This window comes from Pinus tabuliformis, chromosome 5_2, assembly GCF_031772625.1.
Source record: "Pinus tabuliformis cultivar Carrire ecotype Pingquan chromosome 5_2, CPIR1, whole genome shotgun sequence".
Lineage (NCBI taxonomy): Eukaryota > Viridiplantae > Streptophyta > Pinopsida > Pinales > Pinaceae > Pinus > Pinus tabuliformis.
Window position 1 is genome coordinate 1,134,604,557 of NC_142306.1, and position 25,717 is coordinate 1,134,630,273.

Below are 25,717 nucleotides of genomic sequence, written 5' to 3' on the forward strand. Positions count from 1 at the left end.
AAAAGCTAACTCACCCCCTTGCAAACATATATATATGGATCCCTCATCCCAGAGATCCAGAGGCTGGAATTTTGTATCTTGTAAAGAAGTGCTGCTGGTTTCTTGGTGTAACATCATAGTGTTGGGTGATCTAAGCGTTTCATGAGGTGAAGAAGGGATTTCTTGCTGAGAGGATGACGCTGGGTCAGAACAATGGGTTGTAATCCTCTTTGCTATTCTTGATTATTAATAAATCTATTCAAGTTTTCCTCCACATTCTTGTATGATTGATGATATATGCATTTGTGTGGTCAATATATATCTAGTCCTATATTGTTTATGATAGTAGATCTCTGTTCTCGGATAGTGTTATGCTGCTGAGATTCTACAAGTGCTCTTTGAAGTTGGGTAGACGAGGAAGCGAGTGGCAAAGATCTATCAGAAGGGAGAGGAATCAAGCAAGGAACCAAGCGCAAGATAGAGGTTGGTCTCCTTCTTTCCCCTCTCATCTATCTCTCATAAAGGAAAACAAAAGTGGTTTTAGTTTTTTTGTTTCTAAGGTAGCTACCAGCCTTAGTGGGACTAGCAACTCTGCATAGACACTAGATTTCCCGATAACACTCCTTAAGAGTTAAGAATGACAATTTCAGAGTTAAAGGTGCTTTGCTGTAAGTGTCTTTACTTGGTTAAAAATAACTTTTCTTGACTGATAATAGAACTTTGAAAGATCATAATGAAATTTTGAAATCTCAAAATGATTACAATTTGATGAAAAAGAAATTTTTCATATTTTATGATACTTTTCCAACTTCTCTTGATTGGTAATCTCTTCCTTAAATATGTCTACTTTTATAATAAGAAAATTAAACATTACTAAGAGATTTAAGAAAAAACTAATAGGTGACTATTAACTATCTTTCTCTATGTACGCTGACCATTGTTAGGTAACAAGTAGGCCTTCCATATAATCATGGAAAAGTCACCAAAAACAAAAGTGAAAACCAAAGGAAAAGAATTCTTATGCGAAAGTGAAAAAGAAATCAACAAACAAAAATAAAGATGAAGAAATTTGAAAAATGAAGGAAAATCCAAGTTTCAAAAGATAAACTCCAATAAGAATGTTTATACCAATCTCTTCAACAATATGAAGAAAAAGAAAATAAGCATGTAATCATTCCTTCTTATGTTGAGATTTAGAAAAATCATACCTTGCATGGTTGTAAGTGTTTTAGGCTTTTTGGATAGCAGTGACGATAAAACTCAGCCACAATGAAAACTTTCTGTCTGATATCAATCTTCTTGTTTCAAAGCATCATCTTGATCATTTTCTAATAAAAGGAATGCTTAAAGAAACAAACTAAAGGTTCAGAAACTTCCTGGTGTAGCTGTTTCGATGAAGATTATCGCTGCTTATTGAAATAAAGTTGGGAGAAAAGTATAGGACTTCGAAAATATGATCCGATAGAGGATTGAAAGTTTTTATGAAGAGCTGCAAAACAAATCTATATATCAAAAAACAAAACTGAAACTAAAGCAACGAAATGGAAATTAATGAAAGTGGGTACATGAATCTTACCATTGGATAATTGTTTTTGATCTTACCTGAAATGTATCAGTTTCTCCAAACTAGCTGACTTCTTATTTTAATTATCATTAAAAACATGAAGAAGTCAAACTAACCAAAATCCTATAACCCAAAATCATTATTTATTTTATTTACACTAAAGCAAGCAGTAAAATGTAAAAATGGAATGCTTAGTGCTCAAGGGAATTGAAATTAAAAGAAATGCATCAGAAATGAGAATGAGAATTTGCAGTAACGAATGTTTCTCAAAATATTATAAGTTTCATATAAACTCCATGATTTTATAAATTGTCTAGAATCAAGACCAAATCCAAGATAATAAAATTTAAATATGAAGATAGAGAGGTCTTGAATTCCATTTTTAATTATGGAATTATATATTTAAAACTAAAATGTATGAGAAATTGAAATGATTTTTGTATGCTGCAAATTTGTCATCAATTGCTTTTTTCCCATAGTGGTTACCCAAGCTCGCTTTTAAAATAACACATCGCCGTATCGGATGATTCACATAACATGTTTCTTCACCATGCTTCAAGTTTAATTTGCAAGACTTCACCTTTGTTGCTATGCCATATATCGATTAAATGTTAATGGCTCAAAGGCATGCATTGGAAGCTATTGCATCGGTGGTTGAAATATCAAATTGCAGATATGAGATCATGCGAAGAAAATATGTGCGATGAGATGTAGTGATCACACTATTGAAGAGCTGTTATATTGCGAATCGGGGACAGTCATGCTGCAATTCTTATATCGCACATCGCATCTCGCAATTTGTATTTTGCACATTGCACATTGCGCATTGCAAATTTGGAATAGTGATATGGCCATAAAAATGTGATGAAGCGATTGCAATATGGGCGATGCGATGGATATCATAACTAATCGGCGATTGGCAAACTTAAGCATCCGATGTAACACAATATATTTCTTGCGATGCCGATATGCGATGAAGAGCGGACCCGATAACTTTTTATGATGGGATTTTAATAACATATCAGATCCGAAACATCGGCCCTTTTAAAGTTATGCTCCTACCATTATTGTGATTAAACAGACGCGATATTTTTTAAACTTGATTTGAATTTCATATCAGGTCCGGAATTATGTGGTCATCGCAATATTGGTAAAGTCGATTATCAGAGATCGGTGATTCACGATAATGGAAGTATACTTCAACTGCAAAGCTCCAATATGCGAAATGCGATATGGCATATGAGTAAGATAATACATCGGAGGTCTTTTATGAGCAATTTGTTATCAAAATAAATGCTAAGAACTACTTTTGATGAAATCTTATGATGTGAATGGTCTTATGATATTCCTTGAAATTTCAATTGGGTTTTCTAAGTGAATAAAAGCAACGTTAAAAAAAATGCTTAAATTCTAATGAATCAAAAGTAAAATTTCCCTGAACCTATTGCAAATTTGAAATGGGTTTACTGCTTACTTTATGTTTTGAAAAGAAATAAAAACTTGCAAATAAAACAGAACACGAATCAAAAATAAACTAAGAAAAATAGAAACTAATAAGAGATGAGAACGAACTTGTAAATGCGTACCTGGAAGGAAATTGTCTGCAGATTTTACCTCATAAATCTTCAAATCCTTCCTTCGATTAAAATTTTAACTTTGTTCAAAATCATCTCATTATTTATCCTAAATTAGAGTGAGCAATCAAGTTGAATGAAATCAATCATTCATGTTCATAAAACAGAAACTTTACCAGAAATAAATATAAAAATAGGCTTCCCTTTTGCATTGAAACAACAATTTATTACCTCCGCTTATTATGAATAATTTTGAGAAGAATCTGTATTGTTATAGCGATTGTTCAATAATGCATTTAGTAAATAAATATGATCTGTATTGTAGCATCAAATAATAAACTAAAGATTAGAATGGGATAAAGCCACTAATTGTAGAAAAATATCAACACAGATTTAAATGTGTGCCAGGTGCATATTCTGTCAATACATTATTCGAAATAGGCAGAGATGTATTCATGGGTAGAGGCATTGCTGTAAGAAATTTTAAAAAGGAAAACAAAAATAAAACTTTCTGATAGGAAGAAAATGTTTTCACTGAACATGAATGAGAAGGGTTGATTGCTTTGTTTTATTTATATCTACAGAATTGTTGAAAATAAATTAACTACATAAAACAAACTAACTAAATTAATTCTACTCCTATTCTAACCATATACATGAAAATGACTAGGTATAGTCATATTTCCAGTGTAACCATTTTCTCATTTTAATTCCTGCATGTATGTACAGTTCAAATGTTAGTAATAAAAATAGAAATCTTATTGAACTAAGAAAATTAAATATGAAATCAGAATGTACAGTTATTGTTATTGTTAGTAACTTATTTAAAATCTCTTTCTCTTGAATTTTCCTTTCCAATTGAATACCAATTGGATCATAGAAATCTGGATGGATCTCTATTAATGATTGGGAAATGTTCAAAGAAAGAGATAACAGGCCCGATTGTGAAAATGAGCTTTTTAAATTCGAAGGCCTGGAAAAAATCATTAGTGTTATATGCAAATGTTAAATTATTGACGATCTTCCATGAAGGAAAAGTTTCCAAATATTTTTCAAATGAATTAATGAAAAATGAATGGAAATATGTTAAATACAATTGAAAATTATTAATTGAATTAAAATGTTGGCCAGATTGTAAAAATATATCCTCTAGTTGAGATTGTCTTTGAGGAAATAGAAGCTTTTGATAAGAAATGAAAATCAATAGATATTGACATGTTAACAACTTTTGGTGTTCATGGTTATAACATGAAACTTCAATTTCCCAATAAAGCAATTCATCAATTGAGTGTTTGACAATAAAGTGCTCAATATGGCAGCATAAAGTGTTAAAATTCTGAAAAATAAAATCAAAAAATAAATCTAAATTTAAACAAAATAAGTGTGAAATAAAAACTAAAATGAAATCACTATTTGTACAACTAATGTTACAACACAATTGGGATCGTTTTGAAATAAATTCATTTTCATAAGGATTGGCCAGAATTATGGAATTTGAGTAATTTTGAATTCAAACTTGTGAATTAGAAAATGAATTATGATTATGAGTAGGAATGGGAGCTTGATCATGATATGAATCATAAATTGGAAAGTTTTCTCGAATAATGAAACCATGAAGATAATTTGTTGCTCTAAAATGAGGATTGGTTGGGATAATTTCTAAATTGAAGCATTCCTCATTCTCAGATGTTATTTGAATTTTATCATGAGGATTCTCTTGAGAATAATAGAAATCAACAACCTCGATGTCAGAGTAATTATCATAAATGACTTTACAATATTCTCTAGAATTCTCTTCTATCTTATCCAATATATCAAAACAAGGAGGAACAATAATTTCATGTTCATTAATGGCAAAAGAATGATCATTAATTGCTTCTCTATCTTGATAAAAACTTAATGGTAATTCATTTAGATCAGCCTCTGTATTTTCTGAAATATCATTAATAGCAAGAGGGAAAAAATTATCATCATTAAAAATATTAGGATAAAGGGAAAAATGTGAACCTGAAACAATGCATTTAAAACTATCTCTGTTTGAGAACTCTTGTGCATTATGCTCATTGTAAATTTCAGATTCTAAATCATTCATTTGTGTACTCCTGCTTTCTTGAAGAAGGCTGCTTTTTTGCTCATCATCGAAAAATTCATAAATTTGTACAGCAGTCTGCATTTTATTATTTACTTTGATTGCTGCTTGCAGTTGTTGATTTGCAATCTGATTTTCTGAATTCACTGTAGAGTAGCTTTCAGATTTCAAAGCGACTCTTCTTCAAAATTGATGTTGTTGTCTTCTTGCATTTGATTAGAAATATCTTCTAAGCTTTGTGAAACCACTTCATCACAATTTATTTGCACATCCAAATTGGGATTCTCATTTATATTGGAAGAGGATGGAACAAAACTTGAATTAATTTCATATGAATTGGGAATGGTTGGAAGAGAACAAATATATTCAAACCAATCTAATGATTCTTCTTCCGTAGGTTTATCTTCAACTTTAAATCTTAAATAATTCAAGTGAAATCGAATATTAAAATCATTAACAGACTCATTTTCAAACCTTCGTAGATATTCAATTTCATCACATACATGTTCATAATCATAGCCGTCAAATTTACAAATGAAAATTGAAACAAATTGATCACAGCTGTGGATTAAAGCAACTGGAAGAGTTTTACACCAGTTTCTGGCTTTTGCCACAAATGTGAGAGTAAAGACTCTGCATAAGATGCCTTCACCAATTCCTTGAAAATCATAATTTGAAACATTTTGAATAAATTGAAAGACATGATTAAAAGCAGAAGAATTTCTCTTACCATTGAATTTTACCTGAGACAAGAGTCTTACCACTTCGGGTGGAGTATTGGAAGATGCACGTCCATGGATACAACTCCAAATTGGAAGTTTAAGAGGAGTCATCATAATTAAATAAAGTGTTAAATTGAAAAGACTCCAATAGACAAAAATTCTCAGGCCCTCCTTCTAGCGCCAAAATTTTTGATGCCTCGAAAATCGCTGCAACAACAATGGGGATAACCACCCGGTCCGGACCTTAAAGCAGCTCCTTTTCCGTTTGGTGTGGTGGCTCCGACTGGTTTAACTAGGTCCAATTACCTTCTCCCTATCGCTATTGGTTTATGATGTATCTTTAACTACCAATAAACAGGGATATCAGATCACTTCTTGCTGATCAGGCAAGAGAATGACCCTTAAGCTGATTTGGGTTCAGCCAAGCCACAACTAAAGTTTTGCCTCTTTGCAGAGAAGACTTAAAAGAATGTATAAATTACTCTAATTTGCAAAATTATTCTATAGTGCAAGCAAAAATAAACTAATATTAATCCTATCTTAATTAGGCAAATATAAATCTAACCCAACCAAGAGCAAGATAATTAAAATATTGAGATTTAAATGTCTTGTTTATAATGAATATCAAATTAATGAAGTAGTTCAATTAACTGACATTATGGATACCAAAACACATCCTATTGAGATATATTAACTGAAATAATAAACCAACAACACGCAGGAAGTAGTTCACAAAAATGATATTGATTATCAGATCAGTAAATCCAATAATTAAACAATAGTATGTGGAAATAGTTCACAACACATTACCATTCAATAAATCAGTTTTATAAGACAAATTTCTGAGCAAATAGTTACTTAGAAATCAGAATTTATTCCATAAGAACAGATATACATAATAAAAACATTGAAGCAAATTACCCATATTGACAATAGTGCACAAACATGAATAAAATGAGACATTCATGTTATCATAAAAATGAAACTGATATTTGAAACAGTAGTATAAGAAATACCAATTTATTGCATCCATTTCTATGTCCTTGATCTCCAACAGTGCTTTACATTGCTTGGACTTCTACTTTAAAAGCTAAAGCCACAATAGTGCAAACTTTGCCCTTCATGCATAATTCAAGATACAAAGGGAAAATCCTCAATAATCCCCAGATCTGAGATTTTCTCTCCTCTCTCCTACAATTCTAAATTCCTATTACAGTAGTGTTTTTAGAAGTCTAAAATTGCAGAGGAGAGCAGCCCTTTATTACATTCTGCAATTTGTTATTTATAATATTTGTGAAGGAATTCTTGAGAGAAGAGTTTGTTGAAGAGAAATCTGCTAAATCCAATTTTATTTGCTCAAAATTCCAATCTTTAATTGTTGGAGCCTTCTCATTGATTGAGATCATTTTCTCCATATTTCTTCTACTGTTTTCCTGCAAAAAGAAATCAAAATGAATTAAGATGCAACAATAAAATTAAAATATTATTTCTGGCATTAAAATAAATCCAATCAAATTCAATTAAATAAATAATTGAAAATAAAATATAAGCTCTCTATTGATGTTTGAGATGGTTTAATTGGCCAAGGATATTATTAACCAATGGATCTGCAATTAGAAGAGGCTTGGACAAATGAAAATGCAGAAAATAACTCAGAAAATTGATTTTGTTTTAGAAATTCGGAGCTTGATCTTCTGCATGATTTTTGACCCAATTAATGATCAAGTATGTTAGTGAAACCTCCTCAAAAATATTCTCTTTGATTTTATCTTTCCAATGAGCTGTCCGGGGCCTCATTTGGACAAGTATAACTCAATCTATGAGCTTCCAAAGTTGATGGATGAAATTTAGCATAAATCTGGAAATTCTGTTGCTGAGCTAAAAATTAGAATTTTAATTAAAAATCTAATCCTAAATTAGAATTCTAATTATCTAATAATTAATTCTAATTTAATCATTAATTATAAACTAAACTAATTATTAATTAATATTAATTTCACTAACTAATATATAATTAATTATTTACAAACTATATAATATTAATCTAAATAATAATTACATTTTAATTTATGTAAATTAATTATATTACATATATTAATTAATTTAAATATTAATATTTAAACTATTAAAAAAAATACACTAACCTACCACTCCATGTTCATTCCACTCACGTATGAGTGAGTTTGGAAAACAAAAACCAAAATGTAATAAAACTTATGCTTAATGTCTTTAATGCCTTTTAATGATCGGGGAATCGGCATCGGGAGATCGGGAGGGGTGTTTAACTTGTTTCGCACGAAAGCTCCGATGTGATCAATGAGACTTAAGTTTAATAATTCCAAAAGCTTTCACATATCGGAGATCGGGGAAGGAGGCTATCGGGGGTTTTAAAACTTGTCACAATGCAAAATCCCCGATGCGATGTAAACTCTCGATGCGATTAAATTTATTTTATATATTAAATTTTAATTTAATTAAATTAATTATATTTTATATAATAATTAATTTTATTAATTTGAGATTTAATATATAAAATTAATGTTTTGTTTTGATTTTATTTTAATGAAATTTAGTTATGAAATTATCTAAACTACAGTCACTTAGATACTCTGATTTTTTAAGATTAGTAATTGATTTGGAAATTTGAGTAAATTTCTTAAATTCAGATGCTTAATGATTTGGCTGCATAAGTCGAAATGAAAAATGTCAGTGAAAACTAACTGAGGGTTAATATTTAAAATAATTGCATTTTTGAACTAATTTATTTACAAAATGCAATATTGTACATTTTATGCCTTTTTAACCCAGGCTAGATAAATAATGAGACTTCAAAGGAGTACCATTTTCAAACCAGTTGACCAAATGAGGCAAAACAAGCGTCAATGGGAAGCTTATAAAAAATTGATTCTAACAAAGCAATCAAAACAAGAATCCAAATAAAATAAAAAATTAACAAAAACGTAGGGTAACCAACTAAATAAAAATTCAAAAAGATGTTTAGCCAAAAAATTTATAGAAAGGGTCCCCATTATTTGAAGTAAACAAGTCAAAAATAGGGGGGTTGTGTTTTTACCACAACACACTGATATGAAAACCAAGGACTTCCGTACGGCAGTCAATCTTTCCGAATGTTGTGTTTGGTGCGTTACGGTTTGTAAGGCGGCAGACACGGCTTCCTGAGGATAAAGGATGATAACTTAGTGGGGTCTCCCAACATATACTCGACGGTACATGGGAGCACAATTTCGTACTAGACCACTATTGAGTTACAGAAAGAGGAATGACCCAACCTTGAGTGTAAACAAAAGTGACTAGGTTTAACGACGTCGAAGCACGTCTCTAGCCTAGATCTCTAAATAGTGTGTGTTATGTTCCAATGCGTTGTTAGATTTATTCAGTTCATTTTAGAGTTGATCTTGGATTATGTTTCAGTTTCCAGGCCCTACCGTATGTATACAACAAAAACCTAGGATGCAGCTAGAATGAGTAAAGCATTTTTCATTTCGATGAACACCTACTTATAGAAAGGTAGAGAGTTCATTCACAAACCAAGACAAGCGAATGAAAACTCTAAGAAACACAATGCATCAATACACTAATCTCACAATGCATCGATACTACTAATGAAAGATTTAAAATTTGCTTTCCAATTTCTCAAACATGAAAATTCGTAATGCAAATGTACTTTCACTTTCGTATGCTAAATGAATGCAAACTTTTAATTTTTCTTTTTTTTTGTGAATTTAAAGATACAAACAAGCAAGTGTGAACTGATCAATCCAAACAATTGTGATCTATGCTTGGTAGCAAAGAAATCGAATCAACATAAAAAAAATTGGTTCAACGATCGACACTAAAAATCAACCAACAAGAAAACAAGCAGTGAAAAAGCCTCAAGCAAACCAATAAGACGGTTGTGGATGAACCTTGAACAGACAAGTAACCCAAGCAAATGGTTTCTCGACGAAACTTCTAAAGGGCTAGGTCACATAAGTAAAAAAGCAAGATTCATACAACAAAGCTCACAAAAGAGTGCCTTAACCATAAACAGTGAAAAACAAGCTACTAAGCAAATGAAAAAAGAAAGGGACCAGCAGGACTGATGGACTCAGGAGGCAGAATTGAGAAAATCAATTCTACAACAATCAGCGCGGGTAATACACAAGCAACAAGCGTTGATAAAGCACTAGCCGCAGCAACAGAGTGATGTCAGCGCGGAAGTACACGACTTTTCCACGATGGTCGGATTCTCAGAACCGTCGCGACTGTGAGGCGTAATTACGCGATGCACAAGATATTACAAAAGGGTGAGTGCGATGACAGCGTGACTGTTAAATTCAAATCTGTGATGACTTTCAAAACAATGACAGGTGAACCAAAACTCCCAAATCAAAAGCAGTCAATCCTTCAATCAAATAGAGGTACTTCCCAGATCAAGCCAGGAAACTCAAAAGACTGATAACTAATCCCCAAACTTCAAAAGAGACCAAATCAAAAACCAAAAACAAGAGAAAACAAAGAAAGAACAAAGGTCAAGCTCCCCAGCAGAGTCGCCAATTTGTGATGCAGGAAAGTGTTCCCTCTGCGGACAGAGGCAACCCCTCTAGCCCTAGAGTGGGTCTAGTCACAAACAAGGACAGATCAACAATAGCTTTCCTTAAACAGTCATAGTTGGAGGCCTACCTCAACCAGTGGTCGATGGAGTTCCATTGTGCTGCTCAAGCTTCCGCTTCCTTCTCCTTAACGAGTGATCAACTTCGAACAATGCAAAGGAAATACAACAAAGCACGTAACCGGAAAGCAACAATGATCTATTTACTCACAAAGTCAAGAAGTCATGAGCTATCATGTAAATTACATACAAGACATAGACATCATTGATTGTATTAATAATGAAATAAGAGTAAGCTTACAACCAAAGTCTTGACGTCACAAGCCTTCTCAGAGAGATCCAGCTAGCCTGTTCTTCAAGTATTCACTCTTTGAAGATGGATCTCCCAACATACAAGTCTTTCTCACTCATAAGTTTTACACAAAATTAAGGGCACTTCACAACCTTCCACAAGTTATCAACAATCCCACACTTGTTACACTCACACCAGCTATCTAGCAAACTCACAAACACTAACAGCACTGCTCAAATAGCAAACTATCAGAAACTAGCAATGCATAGCAATGGTGAGAGTTTAAATAGGCGGAGGAGTCTCCATGAAAGGTGGAAGAGTGAGCTTATCTTCAAGGAAGGTAGCACAAATGACAGAACAGCCACGCTAGAGAAAGGAAGGGGTAACAAACTATGCCAACAACCAGGTCTAGAGTCATCTAGAAGGTCGACTGTTGGAACAAATTCGCCCAATCTGGATCATCGCGGGGGCATAACTGATCTATAGCGCTAACATCGCTAGTGAATAACGTAGCTAGTCAGATCATCGCCAAAGATTATAAACAACCTCGCGCTGGGACATGAAATCGGACCATCGCGGGAATCAGGTGTACTTCCGCGCTGGCAGTGCATCTGGACTATTTAGGAGCGCCCTTTAGTGCGTATATTTAGTCCACAGACGCAATGAGGCAGATAACTTAAGAAAAGTGGGCCATTTGGCAACATTAGAGAGCATTTGTCTAATATGAGCATGTTTGACTTGGACACATGACACAGTAGAAGCACTGGAGTGAAAACAGTGACAAATAACTGTGTAACAGGGCCTTATATATATATATATATATATATATATATATATATATATAAAACAGCATATGTTTCCCGCCGATGCGACCCGCTGATCCGATCATCGTAGAGCGTTAATCGGTGGTGTCCTACGCCCCTCCGTAAGTCCTCCTCTATGATAGCGCCGATTGCAATTAGCCACTTAGATCTGGGCCATTGATCGGCCAGATCTAATGGCTGTTGTGCCTCGACCATTAGAGCCTCTGATATGTAGTTTTTCACTGATTTTTCAGTGTTTTGGCCTCCCGATAGTGCATTTTTTTTACTTCCAAGGGCTCTTCTCCCTTGCTTGTTTCGATCTTGAGATGATCTTAAGTACTTGTTGAAAATTTCAAGCATTTTTGGATCTCTTTGCATGATTTTAAGCAACTTTGGAGACTTTGGGGGGTATTTTGGATCTATTTTTGGGCCAAATGCCAACAAAGCTAACACAACCTTCGCAACAAACCAAAACTGATACGAATGCTCACTTCCTAAGCCCTTGAAAACTAGCAACTTCATTGTATTTGACATGTTGACCAACGGTGGTGGTGGTCACGGTGTGGGCGAAGGTGTATGTGGTGGAGGTGGTGTGGATGGATGAGGTATCCGTGGAAAACCCTACCTTATCAACTAGACAATGCTCTGCGGTGAAGCCTGTGCTGCTCCCTCGTCGTCACTCACAGGAGGTTCAATCAACGAGATATATTCAGGGCCTGTTCTCCCCTATCCTTGAAGAGCTTCCCACTTCGCGTAGCTCCAAACATCAAGGTAGTGGCATAACTCATTTTTTTCACAATAGAATCTTAATCCAAGTATTCAAAGATCTTAGGTACTTACCTCGCAGTCCTTTGAAGAAACGTTGCTCTGCTTCACAGTAACTAACTGAGGTGTCGACCGCAAACTCTGTAACAAATCCTCCTATAACCCGATCAAGAAAATGGTCAACAATGCGCACGATCTTATCTTCAGAAGCTTCCAACCTTCGCACTAATTCTGGAGTTCACACTATTGGACCGTCAAGCTTCCACCTCCCTTGTTTGTCTACCAATTAAGTTATCCACTCATATAGTTCAATCGGGAAGGTCTAGAAGAAAATTTCATGTATTTCTGTGTATAGATATTTGTCCAACCACTGTTCTTTTGTCAGGCGTGGATTCCTGTTTTCCTGCGCCGCGAATTCGTGGATCTTTCTATCCAACCACTTCTCAATTTCCTTCTTAGTCGGATTCCATTGATGCGACATCACACATCTCTTTATGTAGATCTTGATCCTGACAACGGAACCATTTGTTGGCTTAGGGGGTCCTGACCCAGGTTCAGAGTTAGTTGTGCCAAACAAATCCCTACACTACTGGCCCTTTCGGCATCAATCCGCAGTGCGCGGACTGAAGTCTCACCCGAAGTAGTATGGGGGGATGTTGGAACCAAGTTTCTGCACCCAAAGATCAGTGTGATGTCCTTCTGCGACCTAGATCTGCCTTCGCGTAGATCTTTAAGCACTTATGGCTTACGGCAGTAACTTCCTCGAATCAGCCTCTAGACCTCCGCGAAGGTCTACGACTGGCTTTTGCGGACCTTAAACAGGCGAATTAGCTACTTACACACACCATAGATTACTTTTAGACCAGTATTTACTCAGATCCACCTAAGTGTTCGATAACTTTAACAGACAGTGTTATGATCTTCGCGTAATCACTTAACATTAATTGTGTTCAAATAATAAGACGGATCAAGTAAATTCGCGCATCAATACATCATTATTTTATAAAGACATCATTCCATCATAGCATATATCGCAATCATACATAACATAAGTAAAGAGCTAAAACATAGAAATTTCTACAATAATCTTCTTTATTGATCTTCAATATAGGTTTACAGACTCAATACTTCCCTGCGCACTCAGTTGCAGGGGTCCGTGCACTCAGCTGCAAACACTACTCTAGGCCTCTGCGCACTCAGCTGCAGAGCCTTTTCTTCCTCTAAGACTTCTATCTCTACGCTAGACTTCTTCGCTCGTACCCATAGATTTCTTCCTTTTTTCCTAAACTCTCTAAGACACACCTATTTATACAATCCCATGGTCTGCAGACCATGGGTAGATCTCAAAAGCCGACTCAACTTTACATAAAGGAGGGTAAAAACCCTTTTTGACTCTTAACTAGCTACGCGCTCTGCGACTACAATTTGCAAAGACTTTACATCTTTTTACATCAAAACTTGGGCTTTTGCCCCAAAACTGACCCCATGGGACCCCATCCCAACAAATATATCCCCTTTTCCTAGTAGGTTCAGGGTATCAAGGCAGTCGTCCCTCATTCCTCTGATAAATATGGTCTTCAAGATCTCATGGTCTAAATCATTGTGTTTAGACCTCTGCAAATTATAGTGGAACCGCTCTACATAGTCCTCCAGGCTCTCATCCTCCTTTTGTGTCATTCTAAATACTTCCTCCCTTAAGTCCCTGGTTCTGCAATAGTCTTGGTACTTTGATAAGAATGTCTCCTTCATATCGCTCCATGTTCGAATAGAAGTGGAGCCCAATCCCATGAACCATCTCAAGGCTGCTCCTTTTAAAGTAGCAGGAAATAATTTCAGTTTCTAAGCATCTGATATATAGTCATAACTCCTGCATAAGACCTCAAATTCAAATAACAAGGTGTTCGAGTCTTCCACAATCATCCCTTAGAAGGATGGTAAGGATGATAGAGGAATATTTTTCATAGGAGCTTCGCCTCTGATATCCCCGGTTGGGAACTCAAAGGTGGTGACAATAGCATCTGCTTTAGCGTTGTTGTCATTGTTGTCTCTTGGCTTGGTGGGGTCTGACCTAGATTCAACATTAGTTAGCTAAACAAATCCCTACACTACTAGCCCTTTCGGCATCAGCCCACGGAGCACGAACCGAAGTCTCACCCGAAGCAGTATGGGGGGATGTTGGAACCAAGTTTTCGCACCCTGAGATGGTCGTGATGTCGATTTATTCCTTTTATTCCTACTCTCGCGCAGGTCATTAAGTTATAGGGCTCTGTCAATCTAGCCCTTTATTCTGCCCTTCAATACCCCCGTGAAGGGGTACAATCGACCTTCGCGCAGCCTTGACCTATGGTTCAGGCACTTTCGCGCTGCTAAAGTAGCGTATAGAACAAATTCCAAAACTAGCTTAAGTTTCTTACTTATCTTAGTAAACAATCACAGTTAACCCCGCGTAAATAGATATCCTTAATTGTGTTTAATTATCCAACGTAATTACATACATTCGTGCATTGCATAAGCATTATAATTGAAATTTATACACAATATGACAAGATGCATTAACAGGAAACAAAGACAGAAATTGTAGAATACTTCTTTTTATTGATATTTTCAGATTATTACAGACTCTATTTTCTCTATGCAGACAGCTGCAGGGATTCGTGAACTCAGCTACGGACTTCTACCCTAGGTCTCTGCATACTCCGCTATAGAGCCTCTACCTACACTAAGACCTGAAACTTAGACTTTTCTCCTTATCACTCAAGACTCCTTACAACTTGTGACTCTTCTGAACTACCTAGAGCTTACTTAACTCTTTTTATACAATCCCATGGTCCGCGGACCATGGGTAGATATTTACAGCCGACTTTACTTTACAAAATTAAGGGCGAACAACCCTTTATGACTCATGACACCTTCGCGCTCCGCGACCATAAAATGCGGAGACTTTACAATTTTATTATAAAATTTGACCCAAAACATGGGCTTTTAGCCCCAAAACTGTCCTTGGGGGATCTCGTTCCCAACAGGCCCCCAACACAAACATCATGACTCACCCTCGAGTCACTCAGCAGGCGCGAAGATCTTAGCACGAAGAGCTCCCAGCGCAACTCGTACGACCGCAACCTCAACAGTGCATTGTGCGGCTGCCTGCTTCGTGTCTTCAACCATTTGTTCGGTCACTGCTCCTGAATAGTCGGCCTGAAGCTTTTGTTGAGTTGCTTGCAGAGTCGCAAGCTTTCCTTCAATGGAGTTTGTCAATATGTAAGCCTCATCCAGCCAGGACTTCAGTCGTGCCTTCAGCATTGCTTCCTTGTGTAGCGCTGCATCCACCTATTCCTTCAACTGCTTAGCCTCCTACAACTTGACCAATCTCTGTGTGAGCGTGACGGTTCGCGCTATGCCTTTGACTTCATCATAGCGTTGTTGTAGCTCACGCGCTTCTATTTCTAGTCACTGTACATTGGGGTCCTCCTGCAAGCTCATCAGGACCTCGAACGACTGCTCAAAATGTTGCGTGCAGTCCACTACTGCACTGTCAACCGCTGCTATTGCTTCTGTGACAGTGGTCGCCCACTACTCCTTTACTTCTGGCGGAGTTGAAGGCTAGGCCTTCAACTGTAACTCTGTGATCTGCAGGTTCAACTCCAACTGAACCCTTGCCATTTATGTACATGTGTCATGCACCCCCGTAGCCAACTTGTGGATGTGCACCTTGACTGGTTCTTCCTCAGGGATGGCTAACTCTAGGACCATTCGGCATGCCTCCTCAACGGCCTGCATTATATGCTTATTCTGATTGGTCGCCTTGGTCACAGTGGCGATGGCAAAATCTCGTTGTAGTACCATCTGCTCATTGTTAATGCGCTGCTCACTAATCACCTGGAGGGCATGGTGCTCTCGGGCCCTCAATTCTGTGATCACTCCATCCTCCAATAGGTGGAGCGCTTCGCTAGGGAGCACTGCCAGATTCAACACTACTCCCTTTAGGGGGCTGATAGTGGAGTTGTCAACTTCATTCTTCGTGGTCAATGCTCCATCCGGCAGCACTATCGCGCTGGAGGCCTTCATGTGCAGTGTCTCGGCAACTTCTAAAGTGCCGATAGCAAGGCTAGTAGACACCGTGCCAACTTGTGATGCGCGAGTTTGCAGCTCCTGCAGTCGTGTCTGGATAGCCCCCAATACTAGTTGTTGCTGCTGCTCAAACTATTGTAGGGCCTCCACGGTGACATCCTGCATCGTGTCACTGATGTCGTGCAAATCACCCTCTATTAGCGTGATTGGGTCCAGTGATGTCTTAGTAGCCTTTGATTTCTTCCTGGACCCTCCTTTCTCCTGCTCCCTTGGACACTTGATGCGGGCGAATGTTGCTTGTGGTTTCGCATCGTGTTGTTCTGTCTGCTCGTCCGTCTCCTCCTCTGTCTCAGGTGAAGGCAACCTTGCGCCTTTGTTAGAGCCTCACTCTGTTCCACCCGTTTTCTTCTCTGTCTACTGAGCGGCATCGTGCTCCGCCTGGGCCTTGTCAGCGACCTCCTTTTTTCTCTTTTCAGCCAACTGTGTCATCTTTAGCTTGGCCTCCTCCTTCTTTCTCTATGCGGCAAACTTGCTTCCTCCCACCACCAAGTTTGTTGTGGTGCGCCACTCTATCGGCCATCAATCAAGTACTGCATCAATGGCGTCATCCGTTGCCAGGTAAGGAAAGTCATACCACTTCTGCACAGGGTCCTTCCGCGCCCTGATGGCCACATGGTGAAAATCTGCTTTGAACTCTGCGTAGCCCTACAGGTTGGCAAACACTGTAGGTGACAACCATGGTTTGCGATTGATGGCCATGCGAATGTTCATCTCCATCAAGATCTAGAAGATCTTGTTGTCCTTGATTCGCTACGCGTCCTTGGTCGCCCACAACGAAGTGTACTTTGTTGCTTCTGGTAGGTCTGGCGCAACTAAAGGGAATTGGCTATCCTCTAGCAGCTCCCATGCTACCAACACAATCAACAGCAAGAGCCACATGTAGTGGAACGTCTTACTGAGCTCCTGTGCTTCGCAACAGTTTGCTAGGAACTCTCCGCAAAGATAGTCCAACCAGTTGAACTGGACTCCTTCGGCACACTGGGCTACTAGCGCGACGACAGGTGCCGGCACCTCGTCGACGCGACACTTCCTCATCACCTTCCCTGCTAAAATATGTGTAGCCACCTTTACAGCAGGGTCACAGATGCTGGATATGGCATATCCACGTGGCTTCTTTACCAGCTTAAACTTCTCTTTCATGGCCTCCGTGAGGGCCTGCTCACCACCTTTTCCGCCAAATATCATGGCCAGATTTTCTCCTATGTAGGGCAATCGTGTGATCCTGTGGATCAATCTGTCAGTGATGGGTATTGGCTCCTCCAGCCATAGACACCCATCATGCACCAAGCATAGCAGCTGCTTGATGACCAATACTGTAATCGGGGTGCGGTTGTAGTGCGGCACCCAAAGCAGGTTGAGCAACCCTGCCTTGTCTACTCCTCTGAGCCACCTCCGCGGCTCCAATGCGGTCATTCCGATGGTTGTATCGATGATGTAGCACATCAGTTTCTCGATTTCCAGGTGTGGGAACTTCTCATGATCAACCAAGTCCTAATCCTCGAGTTTTAATAGCAGAACCCGCGCCAAGCGTGGTCCTTCGAAAACAATCTCATCCGGCAACAGAGGGGTTTGCAAGGGGGTCTTTCTCTCATCGATATCTTTCGGCACCTTGGCCTTGCCCTTCCGCGGAGGGACATACTCAGGCAACCGAGTGATAGGGTCAGCACCCTGGGCCTCAACTTCCTCCACATCTACTCCCACATCCTCATCATCCATCAGGATGTCTTCGATTTCTTCCTCCTCCGGCTCCAAATTGATGGCTTTTCCCTTCTCTTGTGTGGTAGGCTTCGGTGGGTTTCTTCTTGGCGATGCGCACAACGGTATTGCAAGTTGCTTGCCCTTTTTATCCTTCGCACTCTCCTTGGTTGGGGTCGGCTTTGGTCTCGGCGTCCTTAGTGATTTGGGGACTTCGGCTAATACTTCGGCAACCTCTGGAGCAGCTACTTCTGCCTCCATCTCAATTTCCGGCACCGACTCCTTTGCTTCGGTATCTATAGCTTCTATGGGCGCCGACATGATGTTCTACAAGAACTCTTATGTCTCCTTCGACAATGTCTCAAATACTGAACTGGCTATCAGAAGTTCGAAGTGCTCGCGATTCATGTGCGCCTGAGAGCTCAACAACTCAATTCTCAAAATGCCAAGTGTTTTTCGTTGGACAACCACTTGTAATTTATAGGGCATTTTGAATTCAAATCCGACCATTCCCCCCAAATTCGGTTCATTAATGTCAGATTGGCAGCAGATTTTCAAGGATCTGATCCATAAATTATGTCTTAAATGCCGACTGCTCGCTCCATTTGGCCGCATTTCTACCATCAAATCATGAACAGTGACTTTAACCGTCACTTTCCAGTCGACCTGCGCGATTTCCACCTGGGTAGCGCAACTCCCTTCGCGATGTCACGAACCCTATGACACTTCCTTGCTTCGCACAATCCTCCAATCACGCAGCTCCCCAACCTGGGTAGTGTAGTCTATAGTCCCGCACCTCCTTTCAGCTGCCTGGAGTGCTAATACTGTGCTACCTCCATATTGTCACATAGTTGGACCACCGGTGTATGGCTTCAAGTGACTGCCATTCACCTTTCCTGGAAAGGGATCTCCATTCATTTGACCAGCTGCAACGCTCCTCCATCGGTAATCTCTTTAATGACATAGGGCCCTAGCCAGTGCATTCTGAATTTTCCTGGAAATTTATCAAACTTATTTTCATATAACAAAACCAAGTCATTTACCTTATAGGTGCGCAACTTAATGTGCCAATCATGCCATGCTTTATCTCGCTGCTTTTGGACCTGTTGGTGAAATCCAGCTAGAAATCTTTCTTCCTCAAGCTCATCCAGCTGCACGAGCCTCTCTTCCAGGGCTCCACGACCCGTCATACTCGTGAATGCTGCTATGTGCAGACTAGGCACAATGTATTCCATGGGCATCACTGCTTCAACACCATATACAAGCCTAAAGGGTGTTTGTCCAGTCAGCTTCTTGCACGTCGTCCGATAGGCCCATAGTATTGCGGGTATGCATAGGTCCCAATCACTTCACTGAGTGTTGCAAACCTTGGTGAGCGCATTCTCCAACACTTTATTGAATGCTTCCACCGTCCCGTTAGCCTGCAGGTGATAAGGCGTGCTCTTCTGGTGATATACCTGAAATTTCTCCGTTAGCGCGTTGATCATTTCATTCAGAAAGTGCATATTGCGATCACTCATCAAGATCTTTGGACACTCGAATCGCGTCAGTACATACTCAAAGAGGAACTTCGTAGCAGTCGCACCTGTGCAATCCTTCACCAGCTGTGTCTCCGCCCATCGAGTCAAATACTCTATCGCGGTGATAATGTACCTTGCTCCTGTCTTTCCTTAGGGTTGGATGGGTCCCACAAAATCTATCGCCCATTTCTCAAAGGGTTGTAATGTCATATGTGGATTCAAAGGCAGATCATCCCTCCGCAATGGCCTGCTAGTTCTTTGACACACATCACACGCTTTGCAGTAAACTTTTGAATCCTGATGGAGGGTTGGCCACCACAACCCTACACGTAGAATCTTTTGCGCAGTCACTCTCCCTGCATAATTCCCTCCTGCAGCGCCCCCATGAGCGTCTGCACGGATATTTCTCCTTTCAAACTCCATTACATACCGTCGTAATATCTCACTAGACCCCATTTTGTACAGATGCCCAGCAATAATAGAAAAGTATGTCGCACACACCACTAACTCCTTCTGTTAGACGGTGTATCCTTCCGGGGCAGTTCCTATTGTTACACAGTAATTTATCACTGCCTTCCTGTCAGTCACCCTGCTGTGTCCAAGAAGTCACAATCACTAAATGTTTGCTCCCTGAACTGGCTAAAAACCCATTTTTCCAAAGTTTTGTGCATCAGCGCGTCTGTTCCTAAAATAACCGCGATGACCAGCGCCCCACAGTCTATTTCGTGCGCTGCCATCGCGGAAGAACATCACTTTTCCGCGATGACGCACAGCGCGGCTTTCACGTGTCCTTCCGCGCTGACATGGCTTGTTCAGTTGTTGTCATGTGCTGACAGCGCGGCAGTCTCCATATAATCCGCGCTGATCCAGTTTGGGCGAATTTGTTCAAACAACCAGCCTTCCAGATCTCTCCAGGCTTGGTTGTTAGCTTTGTGAATGTCGACTCCCTTCTATGGCATGTCTGTTCGACCTTTTGCAACTACTTCCCTTGAAGATAAGCTCATCCTTCCACCTTTTTAGGAGACTCTTTCTCCTATATAGACTTCCACCATTACCATGAGCAGCTGGTTAGAAAATAGCTAGACTTAGCTTGGATTATACAAGAGCTTGTAGTGCTCAGATTGCTGCTATAGGTGTGGTGTGTTAGGAGTGGAAGTGATTGATTGCTTTGGGAAGTTTGTTTGTGACATTTGTGTGAGAGAGAGAGACTAGTTTGTCTTGGGAGAACCATCCTCAAAGGTGAATGCTTGAGATACATGCTGACTGATCCCTCCTGAGAAGTTTATCGACGTCAGAACATTTGGTTGTACTCTTCTCTATTCTGATTAATAATAGATGACTGCTATTATTGTTCCATTCTCGTTTGTTTATGCAATGGATAAATGTGAATTATGTCTTTTCTGACTGGCATATAGTTACTTTTACTAGATTTCACGCTTGCGTTTGCTTTCCCTTCGTGTGTGCAGGTGTCCGTTCGCGGGGATCGCGGAAGACTATGACCAGCTGAAGCGAAGGAGCAAGGGAAACATCCCCTCGACAAACGACAGCGCAGGAATCCAAGTAGCTGCTCTTTACTTCTTGTCTAATTGTAACTAGGAACATGCGTGGCAGCATTGTGTGATTGTTGCTAGACCCCTGTTGGGCTAGTAGGGATCGCCTCTATCCGTAGAGGGGATTTACCTTCTCAACAATTTGGCGACTCCGCTGGGGATCAGCCTTTTTGTTTTTGAGTCCACTTTTGTGTTTGGCTTTGATTGATCTCTTTGTGGGTTTTTGGGATTGTCTTTTGTGGCTTATGAACTTTCTGGGTGTTTCTGGAAAGCGTCTTTATTATTAAAAAGCTCCTGCCTTTGGTTTGGGAAGTTTTTGTTTTGGCTTTCCTTGTTTTTTACTCCCAGCGCGTTTTATTTCGGAACAGTCGCGCTGACATCGCGGCCCTGTTCTTTTGGTTTTCTCTTCATCGCGCCTGTACGTCTAACAGTCGCGCTGACCTCGTTTTCAAGGGCAGCGCGCTTTATTCGTGTTCTTCCGCGCTGACATCGCGCCCCCTCTTCTTTGCGATTTCGGTCATCGCGTCTGTGTGTCTTATATCCGCGCTGACCTCGTTTGTCCTAGGGCAGCGCGCTTTTTCCCTGACTTTCCGCGCTGACGTCGCAAAGTTGCTGAAGGCCTCCCCCTGTCAGCGCAAAGTTGCTGAAGGCTACCCGCGCTGAGCCTGAAAAACTTTTTTTTGTCCAATTTGACCTCCTGAACCTCTTGCTGTGACTTTCCCTGCTTCTCCCCACTTGTCTGATGACTTGTTTTTCACTCTCTGAACTTTGAACTGTTTGATTACGAAGCTCAACTCCATAGGGTTTCGTTTTGTTTGGTTTTAAGTTTGCAAACAACTTCCCTTCTAGCTGCTTGGTTCACGTTTTCGTCCTGACTTTCGCGATTACTGGATTGTGTTTGAGTCTCTAATTGACTGGTTGCAACTCTGGTCCATCGGATGTTTGCTTTTCTCTATTTGATTTCACGCTCTGAACCCTAGGACATCTAGCGGCCGTGTGTGTGTCAAGCCTCCCGCAAGGATCCCTGTTTGCTTGATTGACCAGCTCATTCTAGACTCGCTCTTCGCATTTTTTCAGTGATTGTTAGAGTGTATTGGTTTGTGCTTCCAAGTCATCTTTTGCGCTTCCTCCTTGCTTGCAATCCTTGCTTGTTTTGCAGAGTTTAGATCACATAGCTCGTGCATTACCTTGTTTCCCTTTGATTTCGAGACTTTGGTTGAGTGTTTTGGGAACTTCGTGTGCTCTCATTAAGTAGTTTACTTGGTGTTCAAGTTCCTCCAAATTCCTTTAGGTGTGTTATGTCAATAAAAGGAAACGAATTAGTAGCTTGTTTTAAAATTCGAGAAGGAAAAGAACATTTCATTGATTTCCATTTTCAAAAGAAAAGTTTCCTTTCCTCGCTTTAGTTGCATTTAGCTACTTGTTTGTTTGTTTTCGTTTTGTTTCAAAAATTCTCTGCCCTCTCGTAGCTAGAATTCATCGAACGAAACGAAATTCTTTTGCATATAGATTGCATCTAAGTAATTGTGAGCGAACATACGATAGAGCTTGAAATCGAAACTTAATCTCAAGATCAACTATAAAATGAACCAAATGAATCTAAAAACGCATTGGAACTAAACGCAAATATTTAGAGGTCTAGGTTAGAGACGTGTTCCGGCGTCTTAAAACATAGTCACTGTTGTTTCACATTGGGTTGGGTGATTCCTCCTTCTGTGACTCGATAGTGGTCTAATACGGACTGCGCTCCCACGTACCGTCGAGTATATAGGGAGACTCCACTAGGCTTTTATCCTTTATCCATAGGAAGCCGAGTCGGCCGCCCTACAATTCGCAATGCAGTGAACACAGCATTCACGAAGATTGACCACCCGTACCCTAAAAAGTATTCTGTGGTTTTGCGAAGAGTTTGGCACACCCTCTACCTAGAAGTTCCAGAGCAGTCACTTTTGATCCTTTTCGGACTCCCTAAACGAAAAGGTGCCTGTGAGCGTCTTGTCACTTCGTGCTCATTAAACATTCGAAGGAGACTGGAGTCATCTTTGTCCTTTTCTCGACTCCTGAAATATGAAAAGGTCAAGTTTGGTCCTTGCGTCTTAAAAAATTAATTTGGCCACGATAACATCTCCCCTTTAGGTCTTGTGTGCGATAGTTTTGAGTAGGCTTTTATCGATAGTTTCCTTTAAGAGTTCTAAGGGGTCTGGTCATCCTGGCTGACCCATCACCTCCCGGTATAAGTGACCAAGGTTCTCAATCCTCTGTTGCTCCCGAGGTACCAGTTGAAGGCGGTACTCTTCCCATTGTTCCGAGTATCCAGCCTATTAACGTACGGTCCCCAGGCAACCCAGATTACTTGGAGGATTGGAATCCCGTCTGGGAAGAAGATTGGGATACCCCCCAAACCCCCCGTACCCCTTTAGGTATGTCATCTCCAATGGAGGGGGCAGCTTCCAGCACGGGTGAGACACCCGCAGTCACAGACATCGAGACACCCGCGGTCACAGACATTGAGACCCCGATCCCGTCTTCATCTCCCCTCCCTCCACGATATCAATCGCTAAGGGATAGGTATGATGCTAGAACAACTTCTACCACCATATGGGATCCTTCTCTCGCGGCCTCGATTGGCCCTTTTGTTTCACAGCCTCTTTTCCCCCCCCTCACCTCAGAACTCAACCCGATCGTCACCTCAGTTCCCGCTCAACCTACTGTTTGTGTAGCACGTTCGACTCCGGTCGTCAGTGCTGCGCCGATTCCCTCGTCTGAAGTTCCTCAAGCTGGTTCTTTTGTTGGAGGCATTCCAGGATCAGGACCGTATGATGCTTATGGGGAACCTATAACAGACCCAGATTACGATGGTCCTGTTTTCTTCTTCGATGCAAATGGTGAGTTCCTTGAGGAAATCTCAGGTCTCCCTCATCACCCGTTCGAAGAGAACGAGGAATCCTTGAATGTCAGGTATGACCACACTACTAAGTACTTTGGAAACCGAGACCCTCCTCGGCAGCCCATAGGACCACCCAATCACGACCCGTCATTCTACGTGCAGCCCCCTCAAGGGCAACCATTATATGGCCTGCCTGACCCAGGACAATCTGGGCACCCACAAGGTCAACCTTACCAGGAACAACCTATGGACATGGGAGGTCCGCCATACCCATATCAGAATCAACCTACTGGGCAGCCAGAGCAACCGTCTTTTCAAGACCAGCTTGGTTTCCAGCCAGGGTACCCCTCTGGACCAACTGGCTCAGTTTACAATCCCTCAAATCAACCAGCCGTCCAGCAAGGGTATCCTTATGGCCAGGGTAGACAACCCTATGTTCAACAGGGCCCACCTACCCCTCGAAACACAAATCCTTCTGGGCAAGGGGCGCAACCCTCTGCCCAGCCTATATACCCAAGAGGGCAGCCTGCCGTACAGCAAGCCCAACCCTCTTCCCAACCTGGTTACAGTGGGGGACAAACGAACCAACCGTCTATACAGCCAAATCAACCCGGGGTCTACCCTCACCGTCAACCTGGACAAGCTGGCCAGCCTCAGCGTCAACCAGCTATTCAACCAATTCGACCACCCGTTCCGCGAAGACAGCCCTTGGTGGCACATGGACAACCTGGCGTTCAGCAAGGCTATCCTGCTGGCCAACCAGGTCCATCTCGAATCCGACCAAGTCAACCTTCGGGACGTGTCGTCCAACCTCAACCGGTTCAAGGACAATACTCTGGGCCTCAGACTCAAACAGGTTATCAACCTCCATATCAAACGCAGCCTGCCTACCAAGCTCCGTATGCGACCCAGCAGTCACATGGCTACCAGCAACCCCAGGGGCAAAATCAGTATACTCCTTACCAAAATTATCAGCGACCACAGGTCACTCCCTATCAAAATTATCAATATGGTCAACCTGGCGGGCAAGCTGCTAATTCATGGGGAGCTGGGGGGCAAACACAGGGACAGTCGTCCGCACACGGACAAAACTCCTACGGACAAACTCCCTATGTGCCAGGTCCTTTCGGACCAGGTCCATCGGGACAAAATTCCTATGCGGCCGGTCCTTTCGGGCCAGGTCCGTCTGGACAAAGTTCGTGGGGGCAACCCCAATCTGGGTGGAACCCTAATATCGCCTCGAACCCTCAGCCACAGATGTCCTTCAACCCGCAGCTACCATTTTTGGCTACGTTGGAACTACCCGATGTGTCCAAGTTAACAAATGATCCTATTTTGCATAACTCATGGTGGCCACCGGTTCCGACCAAAATACCAGGTGACTGTCCAAAGTTCGACGGCAAAGCCGGAGAGGATCCTCAAGCCCACGTAATGACCTATCACCTTTGGTGTTCATCTAACTCATGGCTTGATGATTCTATCCGACTGCGCCTCTTCCAGAGGACCCTCACTGGTTCAGCCGCAAAATGGTACATCG

At 40.6% G+C, this 25,717-nt stretch overlaps 1 pseudogene; it reads left to right on the top strand.

The window, feature by feature from the left end:
- Positions 1 to 25,717, top strand: part of LOC149163190 (uncharacterized) — an 81,900-nt pseudogene that overhangs the window by 35,608 nt on the left and 20,575 nt on the right.